The 27828-nt window shown below is 42.1% G+C and overlaps 1 pseudogene across 2 annotated transcripts in view; it reads left to right on the top strand.

Moving 5' to 3' along the window:
• LOC104586580 (26S proteasome non-ATPase regulatory subunit 11 homolog pseudogene) overlaps positions 1 to 27828 on the top strand; it is a 33240-nt pseudogene that overhangs the window by 1117 nt on the left and 4295 nt on the right. The window lies entirely within an intron of this gene.

The raw sequence follows: 27828 nt of genomic DNA, 5'->3' as shown, positions 1-27828 counted from the left end.
TTCTTTAGTGGTCGTAACTATTTCTGACATTATTCTAGGTAGCAGTTTTGACACATAGAAGGATAGATGTGAGAGATGAATGGTTAGGGCGGGGAAGTACGGAAAGAAAATTTGCTGTTTGGTACAGAGATCGTTTTCTTTCCAACTCTTTGATATCAATTGCCCTCCTTTTTTTATTTTATTTTTTTGCTTTTATGAAGTCTGGAAGCCAAAATTATCTCCATACAGTCTCTTTTCCAAGAAATAGCTTGGCTTCAAGTGACTATGTTTGCATTCTACTCAGAATGGAGCAGGTAGAGAAGAGGAGTCGGACTTTACCCCTTATTTTCTGATGAGCATCCACCCGTGTTCTCTTTTGATGCTTTTGGATCAAAATGACATAGCCCATTTGATAACTCATTAATGATCCATACATTAGCATAGTGTCGACACAAATTTCGTGTATTTGATTAACACAAAATATGGAGACAAATTATAAAAATAAATTTGTAATAAAGAAAATACACAAGGGAATGAACTCTTTGATTTTTGCTCGATGACGTGAGTAACCTCTAATTAACAGTCGAATTCGGTGAAGACGAGGACTGTTGGTGTGTTTCTCGTACTTCTTGAAGTATTGATGTAGATTTCCTTGATTTTGGTGCTTTTGGAGATTTTATGTAGATTTCTTTTGTTTTTTTGATAATTGAAAATGATTTCATTAACCAAAAGGAAATAGATTTTACAAGAAGCCCTTGGAGAGGCATGAGATGCAGCCTCCCCTAACCGTTACAAGAGATCAGAAATAAAATTACAATGCTGCCCAAAATAAATTGTCCCTAGTAGATCCCTGTTTAGCAAGATGATGAGCCAAAAGTTATGTGCCTTGTTAACCATTTAACTTTTTTGATGAGATCCCTATAACTCCAAACAACTGAGTCTGGATTTGACAACTAGCCCACAATCACCTTAGAATCCCCTTCAATCAATAGGTTTTCCACTCCTAGTTGATTAGCAATCTGAATTCCTTGTACTGCAGCCAAAATCTCAGCTCTTGTAGAGTCCCCTATCCCTATCGGGCCTAAGAAAAAGGATATGATGTTTCCATTTTCATTCCTCAAAACTCCTTTAATGCCAGATGGTCCTGGATTACCCTGGCTGCTACCGTCAAAATTCAGTTTAGAAAAACCTTATGGGGGAGTTACCCAAACTGTAGTGGCTCTGGTTTTCTAACTGAAGTGTGTGCAACTGTGGTCCAATTTCTCCAGATATCATCAAATGAAAAAGAGCTGAAAGAATCCAAGGATTTCAGCCAATGGATAGTCCTGGTTAAGATACATTCCTTCACTTCTGTCATGAACCTCTCTTTATCTTGGAAAATTCTAGCGTTTCTTTCTTCCCAAATTGTCCATAAGGTGGCTGCTTTGAAACATCTCTACATACTCCTTCCTCTTTTTGTTAGGCAAACAAAGGTGGTTGGTGCGAATAATGATTTTACCTCTGTTGGTTGGTTCCACCTACATCCAAACAAAACAAACATCCAATCCCAAAGAGCTGTAGAAAAGGAACAAGAAACCAGTAAGTGGTAACAGTCCTCACTATGAGAATTGCACATTACACACTAATTTGGGGACAAACAAATAAAAGGCTTTTTCCTTTGTAAGTTCTCCAAAGTATTGATCTTACCAAGGTATACTTCCTAGCAGAAAACAACAATTTTGGGGGGCACAGGCTTTGTCCAAACTTCTTTCATTGGGAAAGGCTTAAAAGAAGTGCTCAAACAAAGGGATTTGAAGAAGGATGCACAAGTGAAAGAACCTTTTGGGATAGGAGTCCACACCCTTTTATCAGGGGAAGAGGGGTCCAGACAAGCACTCTCTAGAATGGATAGAAGTTCAGTAACACAAGCAAGCTCCTCCTCCCTTGAGCCCCTACGAAAACCAAAGTCCCAACTTGAGGATAAAGGTAAAGCTGGAGGAGTAAGGACAGAGATAACCTCCTTTTTATAAAGGGAAAGGGCATACAGAGAAAGAAATTGGTCTTTTAGAGGTTGATTAGCCACCCGAGTGTCTTCCCAAAAAAGAACCAAATTTCCAGAGCACGTATCATACCTTACAAAATGAAGGAACTTGGGGAGGACGCCATGTGTTGCCTTCCACGGTGTTGTTTGGGTAGCCCGATGAGATACCCCAACATCCCAACCAGAGACAGAACAACCATGAATACTAAGCACAACCCTGTGCCACAAACTTTCTCTTTCCAAAGGCCATCTCCATAGCCACTTTCCCAATAAAGCTTCATTTTTTAAGACCAAATTCCCTAATCCCAGATCCCCTGCCTCTTACTCCAACAAACTGTCTCCCAATTAACTAAGGTGGTCCTTTTTCTCCTCCCCTGGTTCTCAAAGGAAATCTCTCATCATTTTTTCTAATTTCCTAACCTCCCTACGGGGGATCCTAAATGCAGAGAGGTAATAGACCGGTAAATTGGCAAGTGCAACCTTAATCAAAGTTACCCTTCTTCCCATAGTGGTATAATTCTTTTTCCAAGCTGCCAACTTTCTTTCAAATTTCTCAACAACTAGGTACCAAAATCTACTTTCCCTAAGATTCCCACCTAAAGGTAAATCCAAATAGGTCAAGGGACAAGAAGAAATAGAGCAGTCCAAAGAGTTAGCAATAGACTCAACTTCATTGTCATCCAGATTGACCCCTACCACACAACTTTTTTCAGAGTTGATCTTTAAATTGGAAACTCTCTCAAAGTGTAATATTAGCTCCTTAAGGTTTCCCACTCTTCTTGGCTTACTTCCCTCACAAAAAATAATAATGTCATCTGCAAACTGGAGATTAGTTACAGAGACATTATTCCTTCTGATCTTCCAACCATGATGTGGACGCCGGCAACAACGGTAGTAATTTAGTGTTCTCAGCAGCAGTAATTTAGTGTCTCATCCTATCTTATCTATTCAGTATTCTTATCTTATCTGCTTTCAGTAGTAGGGATTAGTAGGAGTCTTATCTATTCAGCATTCTTATCTTATCAGTTTAGTAGTATGGATTAGTAGGGAGTCTTATCTTATCTTATCAGTTCAGTAGGATAGATTAAGGAAGTCTTATCTTATCTTATCAGTTCAATCTTATCTTATCAGTTTAATAGGATAGAGTAGTAGGGAGTCTTCCTAAATTAACAAGGAATCTTCTTAAAAGTAGGATTCTACCTCTTGTAATCTCCTATTTAAGGAGCTGCTATTATTCAACAAAGGCATCGAATATTCAGTCAAGAAGAGAGTAAGGAGAGTTGGTGATCTCTTGAACAAATCACCATCAAGGCGCCAAGATAGGTACCTCAAGAAAAGGGAGGGACAAGGGAAAGCAAGAGGGTTTTCCCGTGGACCGATCCGTGACGAGATCCTATTCGCGGGCCCATAACATTTTGGTATCAAAGCAAGGCGTCATGGGTGACTTTGAGCGATTGACGTCTAGTGTTCATGATCTGGAGCACAAACTTGTGGAAAACAGCAAGGAGGTGCGCGAGATCAAGGACGACGTTTGAGAATTAAGGCGCTTGATGGAGTTGTACTTTTCCAGCAAGGAAAGGAACCCGGAAGGAGCTACAACCACAATCGGCCGCCGACCAGACATGGCAGAATTGTCCGGCGAGTAGCAGGTCGTTGCCCTAGCGCATGTTAGCAACACCTAGAATGTTCCAATTAAGTAGGAATCCGGTGTCATCGAGGATTCCATCGACGAGAGTTCAAAGAAGAATAAGAGCAACTACTCCAAGGTCGTCATCGCTGGTGAAGGAGCTTGTATGCCTCATGTTGCGACTGCAAATGTTGCAAAAGAGTGTTTGTTAGCTGCAGTCAGATCAGATCCTAGGGCTGCACATATCTGGGTGAATCTTGCTAATGCATACTATTTGGCTGGTGATCATAGAAGTGCTGGAAAGTGCTTGGAGAAGGTAGCAAAACTGGAGCCTAATTGCATGTCAACTCAATATGTTGTTGCGCTTCATCGTATCAAGGATGCAGAAAGGTCTCAGGATCCCACTGAACAACTTTCATGGGCTGCGAATGAAATGGCTTCAATACTCAGAGAAGGGGACTCTGCAACAATTGAGCTTCGGATAGCATGGGCAGGACTTGCCATGGTTCACAAGGCTCAGCGAGCTCTGTACGCACTAAAGCAGGCAATAGAAGAGGATCCAGATGACGCAGTTTAGTGGCACCAGCTTGGCCTTCACAATCTTTGTACTTTACAGTTCAAGACATCTCAGAAGTACCTTAAGGCTGCAGTTGCCCGCGGCAAAGAATGCAGCTATGCATGGTCAAATCTTGGTATCTCACTGCAGCTGTTTGAGGATGAACCCTCTTCATTGGAACCCGATCCAGGAGGGCAAAATCATTCCACCTATCCGGGATTCCTTTGATTGTGTTTCAAGACACCTATCCTGAATTCGAGCTTGAGGACAAGCTCGTAGTCCAGGAGGGGAGTAATGATGTGGACGCCGGCAGCAGTAGCAGCAATTTAGTGTTCTCAGCAGCAGTAATTTAGTGTCTCATCCTATCTTATCTATTCAGTATTCTTATCTTATCTTATCTGCTTTCAGTAGTAGGGATTAGTAGGAGTCTTATCTATTCAGTGTTCTTATCTTATCAGTTCAGTAGTATGGATTAGTAGGGAGTCTTATCTTATCTTATCAGTTCAGTAGGATAGATTAAGGAAGTCTTATCTTATCTTATCAGTTTAATAGGATAGAGTAGTAGGGAGTCTTCCTAAATTAACAAGGAGTCTTCCTAAAAGTAGGATTTTACCTCTTGTAATCTCCTATTTAAGGAGCTGCTATTATTCAATAAAGGCATCGAATATTCAATCAAGAAGAGAGTAAGGAGAGTTGGTGATCTCTTGAACAAATCACCATCAAGGTGCCAAGATAGGTACCTCAAGAAAAAGGAGGGACAAGGGAAAGCAAGAGGGTTTTCCCGTGGACTGACCCGTGACGAGATCCTATTCGCGGGCCCATAACAAATCACCTATTACCCCCTCCCTATCTGCTTTTGATATCAATCTACTCAACACATCCGCCACCAAAGTAAACAGAAAAGGAGAAAGAGGATCACCCTGTCTCAAGCCTTTGTAGGCTGGAAAGAAATCCTTTACCACTCCATTCACTAGCACAGAGTAATGAACCGAAGTGAGGCAACCAATCATCCATAAGCACCATCCCCAAACCCACAAGTCCTAAGTATCTCTAAAAGGAAACTCCAGTCCACCATATCATATGCCTTCTCAAGATCCAACTTGCAAGCAAAGCCTGGGCCCCTGATTTCCTCATATCCTCTACACACTCGTTTACTATTAGGATTTGCTCGGTTATCTGCCTACCTTGTATGAAGGCTCATTGAGCTTGACTAATGATAGATGGTAAGACCACTTTGATCATTAAGGATAGCACCTTTGCCAAAATTTTATAGATGCTTGTCACCAAACTAATGGGCATGTAGTCTTTTGGGTGTTTAGCATCAATCTTTTTCGGAATGAGAGCTAAAAAAGTGGCATTTATTCTAGGGCTAATCACATGTCTCTCTTCAAACTCCTTGAAAACCTCAACCAGATCCTCCTTAATTATTCTCCAACAATCTTGGTAAAAGGCCATGGTGAAACCATCCGGACCTGGTGCCTTTGATCTATCCATAGAGAACACCGCTTGTTTGATTTTTTTTTCAAAGTTCCTTTCCAGCCACCCTGACATGTTATCGTCTAGCCTTGGCCACTCTAATCTTTCCAGCCTCTCTCTAATGTTTAGAGGTCCTCCCATCCTTGACCTGAAGTGATCCACAAAAATCCTTTCTATCTCTTCTTGAGAGGAGAAGATTTCACCATCAATTTCTAATTTGGTCACAACATTTTTTCTCCGCCTCCCATTGGCCAAAGCATGAAAATATTTGGTATTCCCATCACCTTCCTTGATCCATCTATGCCTTGACTTTTGCCTCCAAGAGATTTCCTCTTGGAGCACTTCTTCCAATTCTTTTTTTAGTTTCCATCTTGACTCTCTCTCATGTTCATTCATTGTTCTTTGGGCTTCCTTCTCATCCAAAGCCCCAATGCTTGACATTAAATTGGATTTGTGCTCCTCTATTCTCCCAAACTGATCTCTGTTCCACTCTTTTATTTTGGCCCTCAACATTTTCAGTTTTTTATGGAATCACACTCTTTTCCATTTTACACCCCTCAATTCCTCACTCCACCATTCCCCAACCTTCTTTACAAAATCTGGGTGTGTCAACCACATGTTCTCAAATCTAAAAGGCCTAGGCCCACCACCTAATTGTTCCTGTCCTAACATAATAGGGCAGTGATCAAAAGTGATTCTAGGTAAGGCTTTTGTCACCAAACCCCTCCAAAGATTTTCCCATGCTACATTAAAAAGAAAATGGTCCAGCTTTGAGCAGGTTGGGTTTTCCTAGAAGTTAGTCCAAGTAAAGATGGCTTGGAGTAATGGGAATTCCTTTAGCTCACAAAGATTGATTAAGTCATTGAACTTCTTCATACTGGTTGTAATTGTTTGTTGGGGAATATTTGATTCCTCTGTAAATCTAATTACATTAAAATCCCCACCCAAACACTAAGGGCCTTCCCATAAACCTTTTATTGCATAAAGCTCATCCAAAAACTCATTTCTCTCTCTGTAGTTGTTGGGCCCATACACATTTGTTAGTACCCACACAGAGCCATCCCCCAGATTCGTGAATTTCAGAGAAATTGAGAAATTACCTATTAATTCCTCCAGAGCTTCCACCACATCTTCTTTCCAGAACGTGACTAGCCCCCCCGAGGCACACCAAGAAGGTGCATAAATCCATCTCACTCTAATCTTCCAAACACTTCTTGCCCACCTTCTATCTACCACCTTCTCAACAAGTCCTTTATTAGCCTTCTTTTGCTAGCACTTTTAAGCCCCCTCACATTCCAACTAACTATTTTCATTGGCAACACATATAGAAGACCCACTTCAGTCACTCTCCCCCACTAATTGGATCCCTTCCTTCTCTCCCCTCTCCCACTAAATTAAATGTCCCCCTCAATATCCGAAATTAATCACTCCACTTCTGATTTTTTTGTTTTTTTCTTACCCTTCTTTCCCTTCATTGTCTTCAAAGGCTCTTCACCTGCTGCTACCTTCTCACCCCCTTTCTCAAATCCAGAAGGATTCAGTTTTTCTGCATTTGTGTTTAGAGATTCCTCTTTTTGTTTATATTCCTCCAACAACATACAAATTTGGTCCCAAATTCTTTCCAGTTCCTCTTCCTTTCTCCTAGTCAGCTCTAGAACTCTCTCATCTTCCCCCAAATGGAGGCCTTCACCCCTTCCACTACTGGCTGTTTTTTCTAGTTGGGAATCCAGAGAACCTGTTTCAGGCAAAGAACCCAAGTTAGTATCTAAAACCGAATGGACAGGCATACCTGGTTCCACGGGAGCTGAAAGGAGGGAGTCAGAAAGTGAAGTTCCAAGGATGTGAGTGTGGGCAGAATCCATTCCCTGTGTTTTACCAATCTGTTGGGGTGTACCATGTTCAGACAACTCTTTGTCGAACTTACAGGTAGAAACAACCTCTGATAGATTGTTCCTATCTGGAGTCTCTGTGCAAAACTGCAAAGGAAGGTCCTGCCCCTCAAGATCGATAGCCATTTCTGACTGCACTCTATTGGGGAACTTGTTTGCAGGAACAGAGGGAACCTGTGCAGCCTCCAAATTTATTGGCCACATTTCCTCTTCCCTGGCGGCCAAGAGAGGCAATGAAAGGCTCTCCATTTGAACAGGGTTCAAAATAACTGCTCCCAACTGGCTTTCACCCACAATCAACTGTGATTTGCTAATCTCGTCACTAGTGGACTCACACGTCTCCTCTTCCAAGAAGAGTTGTTCAGTATTTAGACTTCCCTCCTCGAGAGGATCCTTGGGAGCCTACAACTCCACACTGCCGATGATTGTTGTGTCAACGGATTCTGTCTCATAGTCAGAATCCTCCTCTTCTGAAACTATCTGGTCTTGCATCTCTGGTTCATTATGTCGCCAACATCTAGGGTTTTGTCTCTCAGGTGAGAAACGAACAGACTTCTCCACTGGTACCCATTTCATCGAGCTGTTAACAGAGTAGCCGTTAGAAGCTACAGCAACTGCCTGCACTGAGGAAGACAAAGGTAGACCTTTGCCTTCGTCTAGAAGAGGTCCTGCCCCAGTGACGTGCCTGTTTAAAGGGGCACATGCTTCTTTATTAGAATGTAATGGTCCAGACTTAAGAGGCCCACTACTGCCTTTTAATAACAGAAGAGCATTAGGCCCAACAGAACTCACATGACTGGTCACATGAGATTTTAAGTGGGACTTCCCCTCCAACTGGTTTACAGGTTCAGCCAGTGGCTCAACTCCTAATCTTGACAGAGAGCCCTCAGTCACACCCTGTTCTTTTCCTTTTAAGGAAGCAAAATTCAAATTAAAAGGGCCTGATCTTTTAGCAACTGAAGCAACTACTTGAGCAAAAGAGCAGCCCTTCTTTAGACCTGAAACTTGTGTCTCATGGCTTTGACTTGCCAGCCTGCCCTCACCTTTTTGCCTGTTCCCCCACTGCTTGCCTAATTTCATGAAAGGTTCAGAAGCTTTTTGGGTAACCAATCCTGAGTTGCCAGCTAAAGTCCTGATTTCCACCTGCTCATCTTCTTCCTGGCGAGCTTCCTTCCACAGATTACCTTCAATGGAGGATGCCAGCCATACTGGAATGAATAAACCTTCGATCCTAACCAACACTTTTCTTGGAATGTCCTCTGGTATTACTCCACTCAGAAGTATGGCAGCTGATCGAAGATCATCCCAGAACTCCCCTACCAACCGAGCTCCACATAAGGCTGCAATAGAATCTGCTACTTCATGGTTCCATAGATGGAATGGCAACCCAACAGGCGTACTATTACTCCATCCTCAATGCAGAAAGATTTTGAGTTAGAAGTTGGTGTCCATTTGAATATTGTGAAAGACCCCAGATTGTCTTGAATATTTGTAGCTGTGATTTCCATCTTGTTATCACAGAAATCAATCACAGCCTTGCAACTGTTAAAAGGGGTTAACACAAACATCTTCTTCAGATTGAACTTATGTATCAATAGATCTGCTACCTTCTTCCAATCTGTAACAGTTTTCTTTGCAACCAACACCCATTTACTGGCCCAGAGTTCCTTTTTAGCATTTACCACCACTGTTGGGTTGCTGTTATTCTGTGCCATATCACCATCTCCTGCTCCAAATTGATATTACTGAACACTGTCTTGATGGACTCCTCGCCCACCTCAGTCCTTCCCGTATTTTCCTCAGCATTTGCTTCTTTGCAATCCAAAAAGCCTAAAGATCTGCAGTCACATCCTTCCACCCTTTGCTGTTTCTGCCTTTTGGAAAGCATACTAGTTGTTTTCTGTTCTTTGCAAAAAATTCTGATAGGGCTATGAATGAGCCCTTAGCATTCTTCCTACATTCTATCACATACCTTCTACCAGTCTCTGTAACCTTCTTTGTCCAGTTAAGCTGCTTGCCTTTCGAAGCTGCTTCAGAAATAAAATCCTTGACCCATTCTATTATGTCTAAACCCTCCAGAAGAACTGTCGCCAGTTCCATCTCCCTTATCTTCAGGCCTGGTTTACCTTTAATCTTTTGCTCTTTTTTTTTTTTTGATCAATAACACTTTCATTAATTCATCAGTAGAAAATTTACAAGTGGAAGACAAACACACTTATCTTCCAAGAGTCACAAAGAGCTTCAAGAAGGAAAAAAGAAAAAGACACTGACGTTACAGCTTAGCCCAAAACAATGAATCCCTTTCTGCCCCTTGTTTAGCTAAACCGTCAGCTAGGGAATTAGCCGATCTTTTAATCCAACATGTCTTCACTTCCATCTCCCGCACCAGCCACTTGAATTTCTCCTCTCATTATTGTACTTCCATAAATCATTTTGATCTTTAGTCAGCCACCCTATCACAACCTCTGAGTCCCCTTCAATTATGAGTTTCTTGATGTTCAATTCCTTAGCTTTCCGGACTCCTTCCATAACTGCAAAGATCTCAACTCTAAGGGAGTCACCCACTCTAATTGAGCCTGAGAACATAGCAGAGATGACCCCATTTTCATCCCTAAAAACACCCCCGATCCCCGATTGTCTCGGGTTTCCCCTACTACACCCATCACAGTTTAATTTCAAGAATCCACTAGGTGGGGGGGTCCAAGCCACACTCATTACTAACTTGGTCTACATGCAATTTGCAATTTCACTCCACTTCCTCAACATGTCATCCATAGTGTAATCTGTGAATAGTTCCAAAGATTTCAGCCACTGTACTGCTCTATTATGTATGATAGCCCTCAGATTTGCTGCTCCTCTTTGAGTTTCTAAGAATATCTTGGAGTTTCTTTCTTTCCACAGTGTCCAACATACTGCAGCCCTTAGTCCTCTCCACACTGTCCTTCCCCTTTTTATCCGCCACCTGAAAAAGGAAGGGGAGAAAAGGCCCTACAAGTCTGATGGGGGATTCCAGCTGCATCCAAATAAGGAGAAAGCCCAATCCCAAATTGATCTGGCGAAGTGACAAGACACCAGTAGGTGAAAACCAGTCTCCCCATCTGCTTTACACAGAACACACCACTGAGGTGACAAGCAAGTATTGGGTCTCTTCTTTTGGGGTAGATCACCAGTGTTGATTCTTTCCAGATAGGCTTCCCAACAAAAACTACCAACCCTAGGGGGTATAGCTCTGCACCAAACCTCACCAACAGGGAAAGGGGAAAGGGTAGGACTGGTGGACTGACTTAAGACTTTGAAGAACGAAGCACAAGAGAAAATGCCATTGGGGGTAGGTGTCCAAATTCTAGAATCCGCCCTAGCGGGGTCTAAGACAACGTTATCAAGAAGTGCAATAAGGCTCGAAATATTGTTGAAGTCTGAGTCCCGCAAATCCCTTCTTAGACCCAAGTTCCACCCAATCCCAGAAGTGGAAGAGGACGGGGTGGTGAAAGACGAGATCGGCTCATTTTTCAAATCAGGAAGAGCATACAAAGACGGAAACTGATCCTTTAGAGGGGCGCTCCCCACCCAGGTTTGTTCCCAAAATTTTATGAAGTTACTGGAATTCAACTCATACCTGATATTAGGGAAGAAAACTGGTAGCAGGTCATGAATGGCTTTCCAGGGAGAATCCGCCCTAGCGGGTCTAAGACAACGTTATCAAGAAGTGCAATAAGGCTCGAAATATTGTTGAAGTCTGAGTCCCTCAAATCCCTTCTTAGACCCAAGTTCCACCCAATCCTAGAAGTGGAAGAGGACGGGGTGGTGAAAGACGAGATCGGCTCATTTTTCAAATCAGGAAGAGCATACAAAGACGGAAACTGATCCTTTAGAGGGGCGCTCCCCACCTAGGTTTGTTCCCAAAATTTTATGGAGTTACCGGAATTCAACTCATACCTGATATTAGGGAAGAAAATTGGTAGCAGGTCATGAATGGCTTTCCAGGGAGAATTGCTTGTGGTCCTAGCTCTGATTCCAACGTCCCATCCATTGTGCTCCAGCCCATGTATACTTGCCACTATTCTAGCCCATAGCTTCTCCTTCTCCATAGGAAACCTCCACAACCACTTCCCCAACAGAGTCATATTCCTTCTCCTAATACTCCCAAGCCCCAAACCACCACATGACTTACTCCTACACACTATCTCCTAGCTAACTTTATGATCCCTCTTCTCCTCTCCCGGCTCCCACAGGAAATCTCTCATTAGCTTCTCTAAACTGTTAGCAATCTTCACTGGGATACTAGTGTAGTGTAATTCTCCCACCAAGAGAGGTAGTTCTTTTTCCAGGATACTAGTCTTTTTTCAAACCTTTCCATCACTGAGTTCCAAAAACTCTCTCTCTTGGGATTATCACCTAATGGCAACCCTAAGTAGTTCAAAGGCCACCCCGAAACTTCACACCCCAACACTTCAGCACTCTCCCTGATCTCTCCCTCCTCCAAATTCACCCCCACTACACAGCTTTTTCCAAGGTTAACCTTCAAATTGAACATTTGCTCAAACAGTTGTATCACCGACTTTAAGTTCCTAATAAACCTCACATTACCGCCTTCACAAAACAGAATCGTGTCATCAACAAACTGTAAGTGAGTGAGGGGGTTTCCATCCTCCCAACACTCCAGCCTCTAATGAGCCTCCTAGAATCTGCTCTGTGAATCAGTTTCCCCAAAACCTCTGCAATTAGAATGAACAAGAAAGGAGAAAGGGGGTCTCCTTGTCTTATACCCCTACTGGATGGAAAGAAATGTACCACTGTCCCATTCACTAGCACTGAATAATGATAATTCCGGACATAACCCATGATCCACTTACACCATCTAGCCCCAAACCCGAATTTAGTTAAAACTTTCCTCAAGAAATCCCAGTCCACCAAGTCATAAGCCTTTTCCAAGTTCAGCTTATAGACCACTTCCTTCTTATCCCTCTTAAAGTTCTCCACACTCTCATTAGCAATTAAAATCCGATCTGTAATTTGTCTTCCACTCACAAAAGCTCCTTGATAGTGTGCAATGATATCTGGCAGTACCTTCTTCAGCCTCAAAGACAACACTTTTGCAATGATCTTATACAAGCTATTAACCAAGCTAATTGGCCTAAAATCCTTCAGGTGGGATGCATCTTTCTTTTTTGGAATTAAGGCTATAAATGTAGAGTTCACACCCGGATTGACAATTCCTCTCCTGAAAAACTCCTCAACACCCGCAAGAGATCATCTTTCAAGATATCCCAACAATCCTGATAAAAAGCCATTGTGAACCCATCCGGCCTTGGAGCTTTTGTTCTACACCCGAATTGACAATTCCTCTCCTGAAAAACTCCTCAACACCCGCAAGAGATCATCTTTCAAGATATCCCAACAATCCTGATAAAAAGCCATTGTGAACCCATCCGGCCCTGGAGCTTTTGTTCTATCCATAGAAAACACAGCCTCTTTAATCTCTTCTGGATTAAAGCTTCTTTCCAACCTTCTCTTGTTCTCCACCCCTACATCTGGCCAATCCAAACCTTCTACCCACACCCTTCTACTCACAGGCCTTCTTAGAATAGATTTGAAGTGCTCCACACAGGCCCTGGCAATCTCCTCTTGTTGTACTAACTCAACTCCATCTACTACCAATTTGGAAACAAAGTTCTTTCTTCTCCTGCCATCTGTTAGAGAGTGGAAATACCTAGTGTTTCTGTCTCCCTCTTGCAACCATTTACACCGAGATTTTTGCCTCCAGCTAATTTCCTCCTTGTGCAGGCAGTCCTCTAACTATCTTCTCAAGTCTCTCCTGAGATCATTGTCTTCCTCTCCAAATTCTCCCCTTTCCTCTTTAGAGTCAAGGCTTTCAATCTTATCCATCAGGTCTCCCTTTCTTTCTCCTATCCTCCCGAACTCCATCAAATTCCACTCCTTGATTCTTGCTTTCAAGAATTGTAGTTTCTTATGTAATCTCATCCCCTCCCACTCCACCAGCGGGTTACACTCGTGCTACCACTCCCTCACTTTGTTAGGAAACCCTGGATGAAGTAATCACATAATTTCAAATCTAAAGGAGGTAGGACCTCCACACCTTCTTTACTCCTTACATAACACTATGGGCCAGTGACCCGAGGTCACCCTTGGGAGAGCTCTAGAAGCCAAGGTTCCCCAATGTTCTTCCCAATCCAAAGAGAACAGGAATCTATCCAGCTTAGAGCAAACGGGTCTAGATTGGAGATTTGACCATGTAAATGCTTTATGTGCTAGGGGAATCTCTTTAATCTCAAAGGCATCCACAAAACTGTTTAACTTCCTCATGCTTTTTGTCACCCTCTAGTTAACCTTATTGGACTCCTTCGAGAATCTGATCACATTGAAATCCCCACCCATGCACCAAGGCCCATCCCACAACCCTCTAACATCAGCCAGTTCCTCCCACAACACCTTTCTCTCTCTGTAGTCATTCGGTCTGTAAACATTTGTGAGCACCCACATATAATCATCCTCTTGCTGCTTAAACTTCATGGAAACCGAGTACTTTCTGATCAACCCCTCCAGACCTTCAACTACATCCCTCTTCCACATTGTTACAATCCCCCCAGAAGCACCCCACGATGGAGCCACCACCCAGCTAATCTCCCTGGCTTTCCATACACTCCTTGCCCACTTGTCATTAAATTCCATTCTCTTAGACTCTTGCAACAGCACAATGTCTGGGTCATACCGTCTTATTACCTCTTTTATTGTTGCTCTCTTCTTTGCACTCCCAATTCCCCTCACATTCCAACTAAGAATCTTCATTCCACTTCTCTTTTTTAAAACCCCTTGCCACCTACCCACTACTTTCCCCCTTTCCTTCTATCTCCTTTTACCCTAAGCTTCTTGTCTCCTTCTACATCTCTCTTTAATCTTTCTATTTCACTCAATCTCCTCTTCTTTGTTATGATCTGTTTCTTCCTGTTCTGTAAACTTTCTTTCAACTCATTCCAATCTCCCAGCCTACAACCCAACTTCCCTACAAATTCTGCTATCGTGTCTTCTCTCACCAAGTCCTCCACCCCTACCCTTCCTATAGAATCCCCTCCATCTCTGTCCACCTACCCTTCCTTCCTCTCCTCTAGTCCCACCTCTGTTCTTTCCTCTCCATCCTTCCTCCCTTTCATGTTACCTCCATCCTTCCCTGCTCTCTCCCCGTAATCCTCTCCATCTCTACCCTCATTCTTTTCCCTCCTCTCCACTAACCCCTCATCTCTTCCTTCCTCCCCCTTCCCTCCTCCAGATCAGCTTCCCTTCCACTTCCTTAAACACTCTTTCAATGATTTCCCACACTTTTCCACTCCTATACCTTTCTTCCCGCACCTTCCCCTCTCCCCCTCCTCGGAGAGCCCACTTGCTAGCTCGGCTGCATATTCATGGGCCGAGACATATTAGTAGCACAAACCGAAATCACATGGTTACTTGGGACTGGTGGACAAGCTAGAAAAGGACTGCTCCCGGCCTCCCTCTCTTGTTCCAGAGGTTGGTAAACATTTATCTCTCTGAGTTGGTTGGGAAGTACTTCTGTCCTTTGGTCAACCTGGTGATCTTTCCACTCTACCCCTGGTTCACCCCTAGATGGCGTGTTCCTGCTCTGCTTCCGGTTGTCCTGGTTTGCCCCTTCTGGTAATCCTTGCACACTCTGTAGTCTTGGGAATGAGATAAGCCGATTGCATCTTCACCCTGAAATAAGCTTGCAATATTCCACCCATCCATGTCACCTCCAGCACAACTACCTTCGTCGTTTACACTGCCCATGCTAGTGCCATCAACAAAAAGGTCCTCCGATTCATCATCGCCTTCACTGCCCTGCACCCAACCTTCAATCTTCTCTTTTTTCTCTTTAGTTCTTCCCCTAGCGAAACTTGGCTTCGACCTCTCTGAGGAGCATCGCAAGGATCTAAGCTCCTTCAAACTTCGTCGGGAAACCCACTGTAAAGCCCGCTTCTTCTGTGGTTTCCGGCACTGCGCGCATTCTCCCCTGTCTCGCGATTGGGGACGATGATAGACCGTTAACGTTGTCTATCTTAGTCGAAACCCCAGTCACGTGGTTCATTAAAGGCTCACGCGCCTTTTTAACAAACTGGGTCGGGCCCGCTGACCTGTTTGGGCCTTTAATAACACCACTAACAGTCTGCATGGGCTTTTGCTTTGGCCCATTCTTAAATACCCGCAAGCTCACGTGACTTTTAAGAAAGTCATGCACGTCCAACCCCAGGCTCGGTTTGGTTTTATCAGGTCTAGGTTCGGCTCTTCCTTGGACCAACCCCTTTTCCTTGTTCAAAAAAGTCAGATTGGTGCCGGTTACAACCTGTGCAAAGGACCTGCCACCCTCCAGACTGTTCACTGCTTCCACACGCGAAAATCCCACCCCCTGAATGCTACCCTTTTGTTTCTCCATCATTTGTTTTTCCAATTTAGTGAAAGTGCTTTTCTTGTTTGAATCCTCCAACCCTTTCTTGCCATGCAGTTCTTCTTCTTCAACCTTCTCATCTCCCTCCCTACGAGCCTCTTTCCAGAGCACCGATTCAACGGATGAAGCCAGCCACACTGAGTAGCAATGACCTTCAACTAGCACCTCTATCTTCCGAGGAATCTCCTCAAGTTTTACTCCATTCAATAAAATGGAAGCTGAACAAAGGTCTCCCCAAAAGGCACCTCCTAGTGATCCTCCACACATGGCTTCAACAGTTTCTACTCTATTCTCAAGCAGATCCAGCAAAGCTTTGTCCTTCTCAAAAGGTGTTAATATAAATGTGCTCTTCAACTTTAAACTTGCTGTTAACAGATCTGCAACTTTCCTCCAGTCTAGAATGTGAGCTGAAGCTTTAACTATCAGTTTACTTTCCCAATCACCTCTCTGTATGTTTACTCCCATTCTGTATTTACCTGCCCCAGCTATCACTAAAAGAGTCTCTTGCTTATTATTGCTCACCATACTATTAGAACTGCTTATCTTCCTTTTTACTATTACTTCTCTTTTAGCACCCAAGCGTTGCAGCAGTTCACATAAGGCGCCATGAACTGCCTTCCAGCCCTGACTCTTCCTTCCTTCTGGGAAGCAGACCATCTGCTTTCTACCCTTGCCAAAAAATTCTGTCAAAGAAATAAAATAACCTTTAAGGTTTCTCTTACACTCTACAACAAACCTTCTTCCAGTTTCTGAGAGAAGCTCTTTCCAACTATTTTGTTTGCCTTTGTTACTTGCACCTTCCACAAACTCCTTGAACCCTTCAATTACCCCCAAACCTTCTAACAGCACCATCCCTCTCTTTGCTTCCCTGATTTTCAAGCTCAGCTGACCGTTTAATCTTAGTTCCTCAAATAGGAGCTCCTTAGATTCAATCTTCAAAGCTTTTTTCCAACGGCCTACCTCCACAAATTCTCCCATCTTGCATCTCAAATAGGAGCTCCTTAGATTCAATCTTCTAACAGCACTATCTCTCCGCTATTTTCCTCAGCCACATTAGGTTTGGTTGCCAATCTTTTGCTCTTCAAACAAAAAAATCCTTTGCCTCCACCCTTGGGCTTTTTCTCCATTGAGTAGAACCCACAAACTTCCCTTCCAGAACCATATTCCTCTCTTCCCCTTTGACGAAACCCTTCAGAAGGACTTATTTGGTATATTCAATTTTATGTAGATTTCTTCACTCTAGGCTTCGCGCTTGATCGCCTGTGAAGCATGCTTTCTCTAAGAAGGGCCCTTTTGTGGTGGCTTGATCTTCTTGGGAGAGCTTGAATCCAAGTGTGTTGTAGAGAACGAAGAAGCTTTTCCCTTCTTTCTTCTCTCTTGATCTTGTAGTTGTTGGAATTTGCAAGAGCTTGTGGTTCCTTGCAACCTTTAGTGTTGGTGTCTGAGATCTTCTTGTAGTGTGTTTGTGAAAAAGGCACCCTTTCTCTTCCTAGGCAAGGCTATTTATAGCCAAAGATTAGGACTGCCACCTCAGCCCATTTTGCTAACCAATCCCATGTGAGTGGGATATTGGGTTAGGGTTAATTCCCATACATGCACAATGATGTAGGAGTTAGTGGTCTTGCCAATGGGACCACCCTATTACAATAGGAGATAGACCAGATTGGACTTAATACACTTGGATCCTTAGGCCACCAAGACATATTTATGTAGACTTGGGCCTTGGGCCCATGGAGGCCCATATTAATCCAGAGGCTGTCATATAAGTTAAGTCCACTTATTTGGCTTAAAAATTCACATGTCTACACATAGATGCTATCATTTTTAACATTTTATACATGTTATATTATATTATGGCCCCTTTTTTTTCTCTCTTTATTGGTTGGTTAATACCTTGTTGTGGTACATCTAGGTGAGTGGATGCCTATGGCATTGATGCGTGGACTGTCCATGTTAAACAGGACAAAAGGTTGTTAACAATTTCATATGTAGTGTATCACAGCATGGGGGCATTGCCTATAAGATAGCATGTTGGTTTATAACTACTATTTAAATAAAATTCATTTTCTTCCCAACTAAACCTTGAACAAAATCTAATTATGGATGGATGACTGGACTGACAGGGCTGTCTGATCTAAATGCCCGGTGTCCAAGGTTCAAAGTATTGACACGATATGCCCGATATGGGGTATATCATATCTTTGGGCCCCGATACACCTGTTTACAGGTCTTTTTACAGTTCTTTTTTATATTAAGTAATTTTTAAAAGGTAAAGTAAACTTATATTAATCAAAAGTAGAAAGTGCAAATACATCTGCTCACTTTACAAGCTTCTGTACAAATGAACAAAACTTTAAGAATCCTCAAAAAAGTTTACAGCCACACAAGAGGTCAGAACATCCCCCTTAAAGAGCAAATTCGTACTCAGCCACCCTCTAAGGTCATCTACAATTAAGTTTATCACCCTTTCAATTTGAAGCTGCTTTTGATAAAAAATCCTCCTATTTCTTTCCCTCCAAATTGACCACAGAACTGCCAAAGGAATTTCTTTCCACAAAATCCTACCCTTTCTGGTCATACCCATGACTTTCCAACTTTCTAGAAGGGCCTCTACAGAACTAGGTATTTAGAGAAAAATCCAAATAGCTTTGAGAAAAAAAATAAAATTTAAATTATATTAAATAATATATATATATATAATTATTTTTTATCAGCAACACACAAAAGATTCATTGAATTAAAAGAATGTGTACAACAAGAAGTTGTGGGTAGACAAAAATTCCACAGAAACCCCACTAATTACAATACAAACCCAACAAACAAATTCATTAGTTTCAGACAAGCCCCAAAGGACCCAAAGGATATCCCACTAGCTATAACATAGCCCAGAACATAGATTGCCTTTGATAACCCAACAAACAAATTCATTAGTTTCAGACAAGCCCCAAAGGACCCAAAGGATATCCCACTAGCTATAACATAGCCCAGAACATAGATTGCCTTTGAACTCCTTGCTTAGCTAGACCATCAGCTATGCTATTAGCTGATCTCCTAATCCATCTTGTTTGCTGAAATAGAGCTGTCGAATGAGAAGAGAAGAAGAAGAAGAAGATATGAGATGGGCGGCAGAAGTGTTCTCAGCCAGCCCTAATCTATTATATATAAGAACATTACATAATGTTACATAAATAGACCAGAATGCCCCTGATTAGTGATGGGACACCTAGTCAAAATAAACACTAAATAAGATTAGGCCCAGTAACTAAGGCCCAATAACTAATGACTTAAGACCCAACAAAGATAAACATACAAATTAAGACAACCGAACCAACACTCCCCCTCAAGCTAAGCATGGATGTCAATCATGTTTAGCTTGCCAAGTAAGTCCACGAATTTCATTGTAGCTAGCCCTTTAGTCAGAACATCTGCAATCTGCATCTTGGAGGGAGTATAAGGGATGCAGAGTTCTCCTGAGACAATTATTTCTCTAACAAAGTGACGGTCTATCTCAATATGTTTCATTCTATCATGTTGCACTGGGTTATTTGCAATGTTGATGGCAGCCTTGTTGTCACAGTACAACCTGAGAGGACACTCAATCTTAATTCCAAGTTCACCAAGTAGGATCTTAAGCCATAAAAGTTCAGCAACACCATGAGCCATAGCTCGATATTCGGCCTCTGCACTAGATCTAGCAACCACATTCTGTTTTTTACTCCTCCATGTAACTAAATTTCCTCCAACAAAGGTGCAATACCCAGAAGTAGACTTCTTGTCCCCAACAGAGCCAGCCCAATCTGCATCAGTATATCCTTCAACTTCAATTTTACTGTTTTTCCTGAACAGAATCCCTTTCCCCGGGCAAGACTTCAAATATCTGAGGATCCTTTCCACAGCTTTCATGTGAGGGATTTTAGGAGTGTGCATGAACTGACTGACAACATGTACAACATAAGCAATGTCAGGGCGAGTGAGGGACAGGTAAATCAACTTCCCCACTAGCTTTTGGTATCTTTCCTTATCAAGGTAGTCCTCTCCTACTGACTCCTGTAGACCATGATTCTGTTCTATTGGAGTATCTGTTGGCCTACACCCCATCATGCCTGTCTCTTGAAGAATATCAAGAATGTATTTCTGCTGACATATATAGATGCCCTCTTTGGATCTTGCAACTTCAATCCCAAGAAAGTATCTCAGTTGGCCCAGGTCTTTGATCTCAAATTCAGCAGTCAAGACCTCCTTTAGTCTTTTAATCTCTTCCTGATTATTCCCTGTAATTACCATATCATCCACATAGACAATAAGTGCTGTAAGTTTGCCATTTCTCTTCCTTATGAATAGGGTATGATCTGCCCCACTTTGAGTGTAACCCCCTTTCTTCATGGCCCCACATAGCTTCTCAAACCAAGCTTGAGGGGACTGCTTAAGGCCGTATAGGGCCTTTTTCAGTCTACATACCTTCTTCCCAAACCCATAACCTAGTGGAGGATCCATGAACACCTCTTCATGCAGGTCGCCATTCAAGAAAGCATTCTTCACGTCCAACTGATGTAGCTCCCATGAGAAATTTGCAGCTTATGATAATAGAACTCGGATTGTGTTGAGTTTTGCCACCGGAGCAAAGGTTTCTTTGTAGTCAATCCCTTCTTTTTGAGTAAACCCTTTTGCTACCAGTCTAGCCTTGTACCTTTCAATGGACCCGTCCTCCCTATGCTTCACAGTGAACACCCACTTGCATCCAACAGTGCCTTTCCCTTCTAGTAGATCCACTAATTCCCAAGTCCCTGCTTTCATTAAGGCCTTCATTTCTTCATCCATAGCCTCTTTCCATTTTGGGTCAGATACTGCCTCAGAATACCTGGTAGGAACATGCACAGAAGAGAGAGCAGACACAAAAGAACAATAACGAGGAGACAAATGTGAGTAAGACGCAAAATCAGCAATGGGGTGTCTGATAATACAAGAACGAGTAGACTTACGAAGGGCAATAGGAAGATCCAAGTCAAAGGAACTGATAGGATTACCTTGAGTTTCTGAGACAGGTTGATCCGAGTCCAATTGGTTGTTGTCATGAGTTAGAGGGCCCTTCTTCCTTCTGTTGTAGGTGATTCTGATATCTCTTTGCAGCCTGTTGGAGTCTTCAGTAATATTTGCAACATCACTAGTAGTAGTTGGTACAATGGGAGCCTCATTAGATTCACCCGGGATACCACAACTAGGTGGATTAGGAGGAGAAGATGGAAGGCCTGAGGTAGAGAGAGGCACAAAGAATGGGGGAACAAAAGAATCCTCTTCCATCCCACTAGTCTCCCCCTGAAGAGGATTCTGGGAAGAATGAAAATAGGATTGAGACTCAAAGAATACCACATCCTTTGTGACATTTTTTCTTGATGACTGGATCATAACACTTGTATCTTCTGAGTAGGGGAGTACCCCAAAAAAATTCCCTTTGTAGCCCTAGGATCCAATTTGGTCTTCTTCGGATCCTTGACATGTATAAAGCATACACAACCAAAGACTCTCAGTGAAAGAGAAAAGTCAGGAAGATGAGGGCAAAGAACAGAGAAAGGGGTTTTCATCCCCAATACCTTGGATGGCATTCGATTTATCAGATATGATGCAATAAGGATTGCTTGAGACCAATAGTTTTTTGGAACTTTGTGCTGAAATAGTAAGGCTCAAGCAGTCTCCAATAGGTGCCTATTCTTGCGTTCAGCAACCCCATTCTATTGGGGGGTACTAGCACAAGATGACTGATGAATTATTCCAGCATCTTCCATAAACAGATTCAAGGACCTTTCAAAGTATTCTGCAGCATTATCTGACCTGAATTGTTTGATCTTCGTGCCAAATTGTGTTTCAATCATTTTGCAAAATGTCATGGTTACCCGCGATACTTCTTCTCGTGCTTTTAATAAGTAGATCCATGTGCATCGAGAAAAGTGATCAATAAAATTGATAAAGTATCGAAAGCCATCAACAGAAATAATGGGAGAGGGGCCCCAAACATCAGAGTGGACTAAGTCAAAAGGAGCTTGAATGTCATTACTCGAAGTTGGATAAACAGTTCTACATTGCTTTGATAGTTGACAGACTTCACAAACTAACTCTTGACTTGAAACAACTTTGAATAATTCTGGAAACAACACTTCTAATGATGAAAACGGTAAATGACCTAGCCTAGCATGCCACAGATGTAACCTAGCTATTGACTCCACATTGGACTGACTACTAGTAGCAGATGTTTGTAAGGCCGAACTGATGTCTGCATCAAGGTAGTAGAGACCTCCACACTCATGACCGCTCCCAATCGTTCTCTTCGTCAATCTGTCCTGAAAGACACAATGAGTAGGAAAAAAGGTTATGCTACAATTCAAATTTTTGGTAAGCTTTGAAACAGATAAGAGATTTGAAGAAAGATTGGGAACATGCAAGACAGATTTGAGTGAGAGGTCCTTGCTTAGGTCAACCACTCCTTTCCCAGAGACGGTAGAGAGAGAACCATCAGCAACCCTCATTTTATCTTGGCCAGACATTAAATGATAGGAAGAAAATAGAGAAGACATGTGTATCATGTGGTCAGTTGCACCAGAATCAATAATCCAAGAGGCAGGATCAATAGTACTAGATGCACTAAAGGTAGAGACAATACTTGATCTGGCAAGGGAGGAGGATGGAAGAGAATTGGTCCTTAGACGGGCTAGGGCCCGGCTAAGTACCTCTACCTCATCGGCAGTAAAACCCAAGGACCCGGTTCCAGGGGAATTAGTGGTCTGTCCCATGGAAGAGGAAGTAACTATGGATGAGTGTTTTGAACCATCATCACTTTGACCCGTAGCCGGATTCACACTTGCAAATTGACCCTTCTGATGCTTCTTATCTTTCCTCAATGCAGCTGGCTTCAGATGCGGATGGAGAACCCAACAGGTCTCTTTCACATGCCTTTCCCCTCCACAGTGGGTGCACTTCAGCTGTCTCTTGTCAGAGTGCCTGTTTCCCCTTTGATTTGTAGAGATTAGGGCCGAATGTTCCACAGACTGTTCAGTTAGTTTAGTTTGAGTATCAACCTGCATCTCTTTTCTTCTCACTTCTTCATTCCTCACAAGGTAGTAAACATGATGTAAGTCTGGCATTTCATCCCTTCCCAGAATTTGGGACCTTATGCTCTCATATATAGGATCTAGGCCAGCTAGAAACTTAAATGCTCTACCCTCTTCAACTTGTTTGTCATGCTTTTCCTTGTCTCTGGCATTCTCCCAATCAATAATAAGGTGGTGATCTAACTCTTCCCATAGTCCTTCTAGTGTAGCAAAATATGTTGCAACACTCATATCTCCTTGCCTCAAGGCAACAATGTCTTGATTCAGTCTGTAAATTCTGGCATTATTCTTTTTCTGCCCATAGGTTTTAGAAACTTTTTCCCATATCTTGGCAGCCGTGAAGAAATGTTGAACAGTCCTAGCTACTCTTGGAGTCATTGAGGCAAGTAGCCAGGACATAACTGTAGCATTCTCCTTGCGCCAAGTTGCATATTCAGCACACCCCACTTCAGGTTCCTTCTTCTGCCCGTCCAAGTAACCAGTGAGTTCCCGGGATGTGATGAAAAGCATGGCTGAGACAGACCTTTCTCTAAAGTTGTACTCATCCAACAACACACTTGTGATCTGTAGGCTGTGCAGATTTGGATTCTCCAAATTAGGAGATCTCCTACAAGCCCTAACATCTCTAGAAGACACTTCCCTGGATATGGAAGACATCTTCTCTTACTCGTAAATGTCAAGACTGTAAACACAAGATATAGTGAACTGTTTCACACTTACGGAACTTGCTGCACTGTAAACTCAGTCCTGAGAACCCGACACAGAGCTGAAACACCGAGTACTGCACTGCACACTGTGCCCTAATTACTGTTGTCACAGATTATAATCTGTTGTGCTACCTTCTGCTGTGTTCTAATCACTGCTGCCGCAGCCTGCAACTTGCTGTGTTGGCTTCTACTGTGTGCTAAGCACTGCTATCGCAGGTTATAACCTCACCCACGAACAGTTCTAGGACTGTTGAGATTAGTCCTTCCGCCTAGATCTGTTCTACACAGATCTATCTTAGCCGAATGGCTACAATCTGCTGTACTGCGTCTATTAGGGCATCAGCTTCTGGGTCTAACTCCCCTTGGGCCCTACAACCAAGGGAAACCCTAGATGTAGGTCCAGCTGTGTTCTACGACCAACCCTAGGGTTTCTTTGCAGCAACCAAAAAAAAAGAAGTGAAAGAGTTAACTGCGAGTAGAAGAAGAGGCGGCTGCTGTAACCAGTCGAAAGATTAGCACTTTGATACCATGTTTGCTGAAATAGAGCTGTCGAATGAGAAGAGAAGAAGAAGAAGATATGAGATGGGCGGTAGAAGTGTTCTCAGCCAGCCCTAATCTATTATATATAAGAACATTACATAATGTTACATAAATAGACCAGAATGCCCCTGATTAGTGATGGGACACCTAGTCAAAATAAACACTAAATAAGATTAGGCCCAGTAACTAAGGCCCAATAACTAATGACTTAAGACCCAACAAAGATAAACATACAAATTAAGACAGCCGAACCAACACATCTTATGTGAATTTCCATATCTTTAGAAGCCTGCTTAAAGCACCTAGTGATTTAAAAGGTGCGCCTGAGGAAATATCACCATTTTGGTCCCCTCCGGATGTTGGGTGGAAGAAACTAAACCTTAATGGTAGCTGTTTGGGGAACCCTGGCTTGTCGGGCATTGGTGGGGTAGTAAGGGAAGAGAATGGAAATATCATTGCCATGTTCTCAAGTCCTATTCAGCATGGTGATGTAGTGAATTCAGAACTGAAGGCAGCAATATTTGGTGTTGAAAAAGCTAAAGAGTTGGTAATGTTGTTCATTCATTCTTCCTACTAAAATATCTTCTTAAAAATCTATTAAAATTATAAAATCATTATTTTTTTGTGTGAGAACTAAGAATTTAGGACCCTAACATGGATTTGTTTGGGCTTGCCTTGAGGGGCGTGGCACAAAGGCGGCTCGTAGAATCGAGAATGTGATATGTTTTACATCACGTTAGCTACTTTAAGTAACGCAATTGAGGGAAAAAAAGAGATTGTGGGTTTTACATACTTGAAAATGTTTTTATATGTTTGATTTTATTTTTAAATTCACATTTGAATATGCTTTACATGTTATGTTTATGTATTTTAATTTTAGATAATAGGTTTTTAAAACATTTATTTTAAAATTTAAAGTTTGTATTTTTTATTAATATTATGTTTAATATATTTTTTTTTGCATTTTTTGAATGTTTTGGCTTTTTTTTTTATTTTTTAGCATTTTTAAAAATTTTTGCGCCTTGCGTCAAAAAGGCACACGCCTTGCCTTGTGCCTTGCACCTTGGGCGCAAATTGACCCCTGCACCTTTTTTGCGCCTTGTGCTTTTAAAACACTGAAAGCACTTGAACTCATTTATTAATCTCCATATTGCTCCTTCCTCTTTTTTCAACCAATTTAAAACAACTTTTGAGTCCCCTTCAATAATCAACCTGTTAATCCCCAACTCTTTAGCTTTCTCAACTCCAAATACTGCTGCCTTCAGTTCTGAATTAACCACATCACCATGCTGGATAGGGCCTGAGAACATGGCAATGATATTTCCATTCTCTTCCCTTATTACCCCACCAATGCCTGATGGGCCAGGGTTTCCCAAACAACTACCGTCAAAGTTTAGTTTCTTCCACCCAACATCCAGAGGGGACCAAAATTCAGTTACAATAGGTCTTCTAGAAGCAACGTTTGCAATTGTTCCCCATGATTTGAAGAAATCTTTTGTCTTAAAATTTTCTAATATTTTCAAAGTTTTCATCCAATGTGGCACCCTTATAGATATCACTTCAATCACAACATCTCTACCCCTTTCCTTATCATCAAATATCCTCATATTTCTTTCCTCCCAGATTGTCCAAGCCACTGCTGCTCTAGTGCATTTTCCCATCACTTTGCCTCTCCTTTTAGAGCACCTGAATATGTTGGAGCTAAAAAGATCTTCCAAATTAGTAGGAGGATTCCAACTGCAACCAAACAGAGAGGAAAACCGCTCCCAAATAAAGTTAGCAAAACGACAGGAGATAAAGAGATGAAAAGTAGTCTCACCATTCAGCTTACATATGGAGCATACGGAGCACTAGTTTGGGGGCAAGCGCCACTTTGGTCTTTTTTTTTGAAGCAAGTCACAAGTGTTGATGGAACCATGGAAAACTTCCCAACAGAAAGCATTGAATTTTGGAGGGATGGGTCGAAACCAAATCTCCTTGATAGGGAAAGGAGAGGAGGAAGTGGCAACAAGAAAGTTAAAGAAAGATTTGTAAGAAAAAGAACTTGACTAATTGAGGGCCCAAACTCTAGAATTTGAAACACTACCCCCCAAAACCACTGAATTCAACAAGTTAACCAAGGTAGAGACACTAGAAATTTCAGATTCTCTTGGAGTTTTAGTAAAACCCAAATTCCAACTCAAGTTTGAAGAGGAAGAGATGAGATGATAAATTCACTAATAGGTTTACCCTTGAGTCTGAAAAGAGCAAAGAGGGAAGGGAAAACCTTTAACAAGGGGGAGTACCCAATCAAGATATCCTCCCAGAATATGATTTTCTGACCAAAGCCAAGTCATACCTTATATGGGGAAGAAACAAAGAAAGAATGTCATGGATGGCCTTCCAAGGGGTAGCCAAGGTAGCTCTCTGCAAGCAGCCCACATCCCAACTGTTGCTTGATTGCCTATGGATACTTTTGAAATAACTCTAGTCCACAATTTCTCATTTTCTTTGGGGAATCTCCAAAGCCATTTACTCAATAGAGCCACATTTCCAATTCCCAAACTCCTTCACCTTCTCTCACCTAATAAAATGATCTTTTTTCCCTTCCCTAGGCTCCCACAAAAAGTCCCTCATAATTTTCTCAGTTCTTCTTATCATAGCTTGGGACATTCTAAAGACCGACATGTAGTAGACTGGAAGATTCGCCAAGGTGAATTGATCAATGTGATTCTTCTCCCTCCCAAAGAAATATAATTCCTCTTCCAACTTGCCAATCTTTTTTCAAACCTTTCTACTACTGGGTTCCAAAAATTGACCGATCGAGGATTTCCACCAAGGGGCAATCCCAGATAACACAAAGACTAATCTCCAATCTCACAACCCAACAATGCAGCCAAATCTCTGAACTCACTCTCTTCTAAATTGATGCTAGCCACTAGATTCTAAGACCTATCTCAAGTTGGAGATCCTTTCAAACAAGTTCACAACTAATTTTAGGTTTTCCACATCTTCTTTGCTCTCCCCTTCACAAAAAATCAAGGTATCATATGCAAACTGCAAGTGTGAGACCAAAACTCTATCTCTCCCTACTGACTAGCCTTTGATCAGTTCCATAGAGTTTAGCCTTTGAAATCAGTTTACTCAAGACCTTAGCTACCAAAGTAAAGAGAAAGGGAGAGAGTGGATCTCCTTGCCTAAGGCCTCTAGTCCCTTCAATGAAATCAACTGCAGTGCCATTCACTAGAACAGAATAGTGACTTGTTTGCATGCATCCTTTGATCCACTTACACCATAAGTCCCCAAAACCACACCTTCTCATTTTAGTGATAAAAAAATCCCAGTCCACAAGATCATAGGCTCTCTCGAGGTCCAACTTGATTGCCACTCCTTTCCTCTTTAATCTTTTTAGTGATAAAAAAACCACACCTTCTCATTTTAGTGATAAAAAAAATCCCAGTCCACACACTCACTTGCAATTAGAATTTGATTAATAATTT

Source organism: Nelumbo nucifera, chromosome 3 (genome assembly GCF_055504915.1).
Source record: "Nelumbo nucifera cultivar China Antique chromosome 3, China Antique-T2T, whole genome shotgun sequence".
Lineage (NCBI taxonomy): Eukaryota > Viridiplantae > Streptophyta > Magnoliopsida > Proteales > Nelumbonaceae > Nelumbo > Nelumbo nucifera.
The sequence above is the reverse complement of the archived record's forward strand: the minus strand, read 5'-3'. Positions and strand labels throughout refer to the sequence as shown.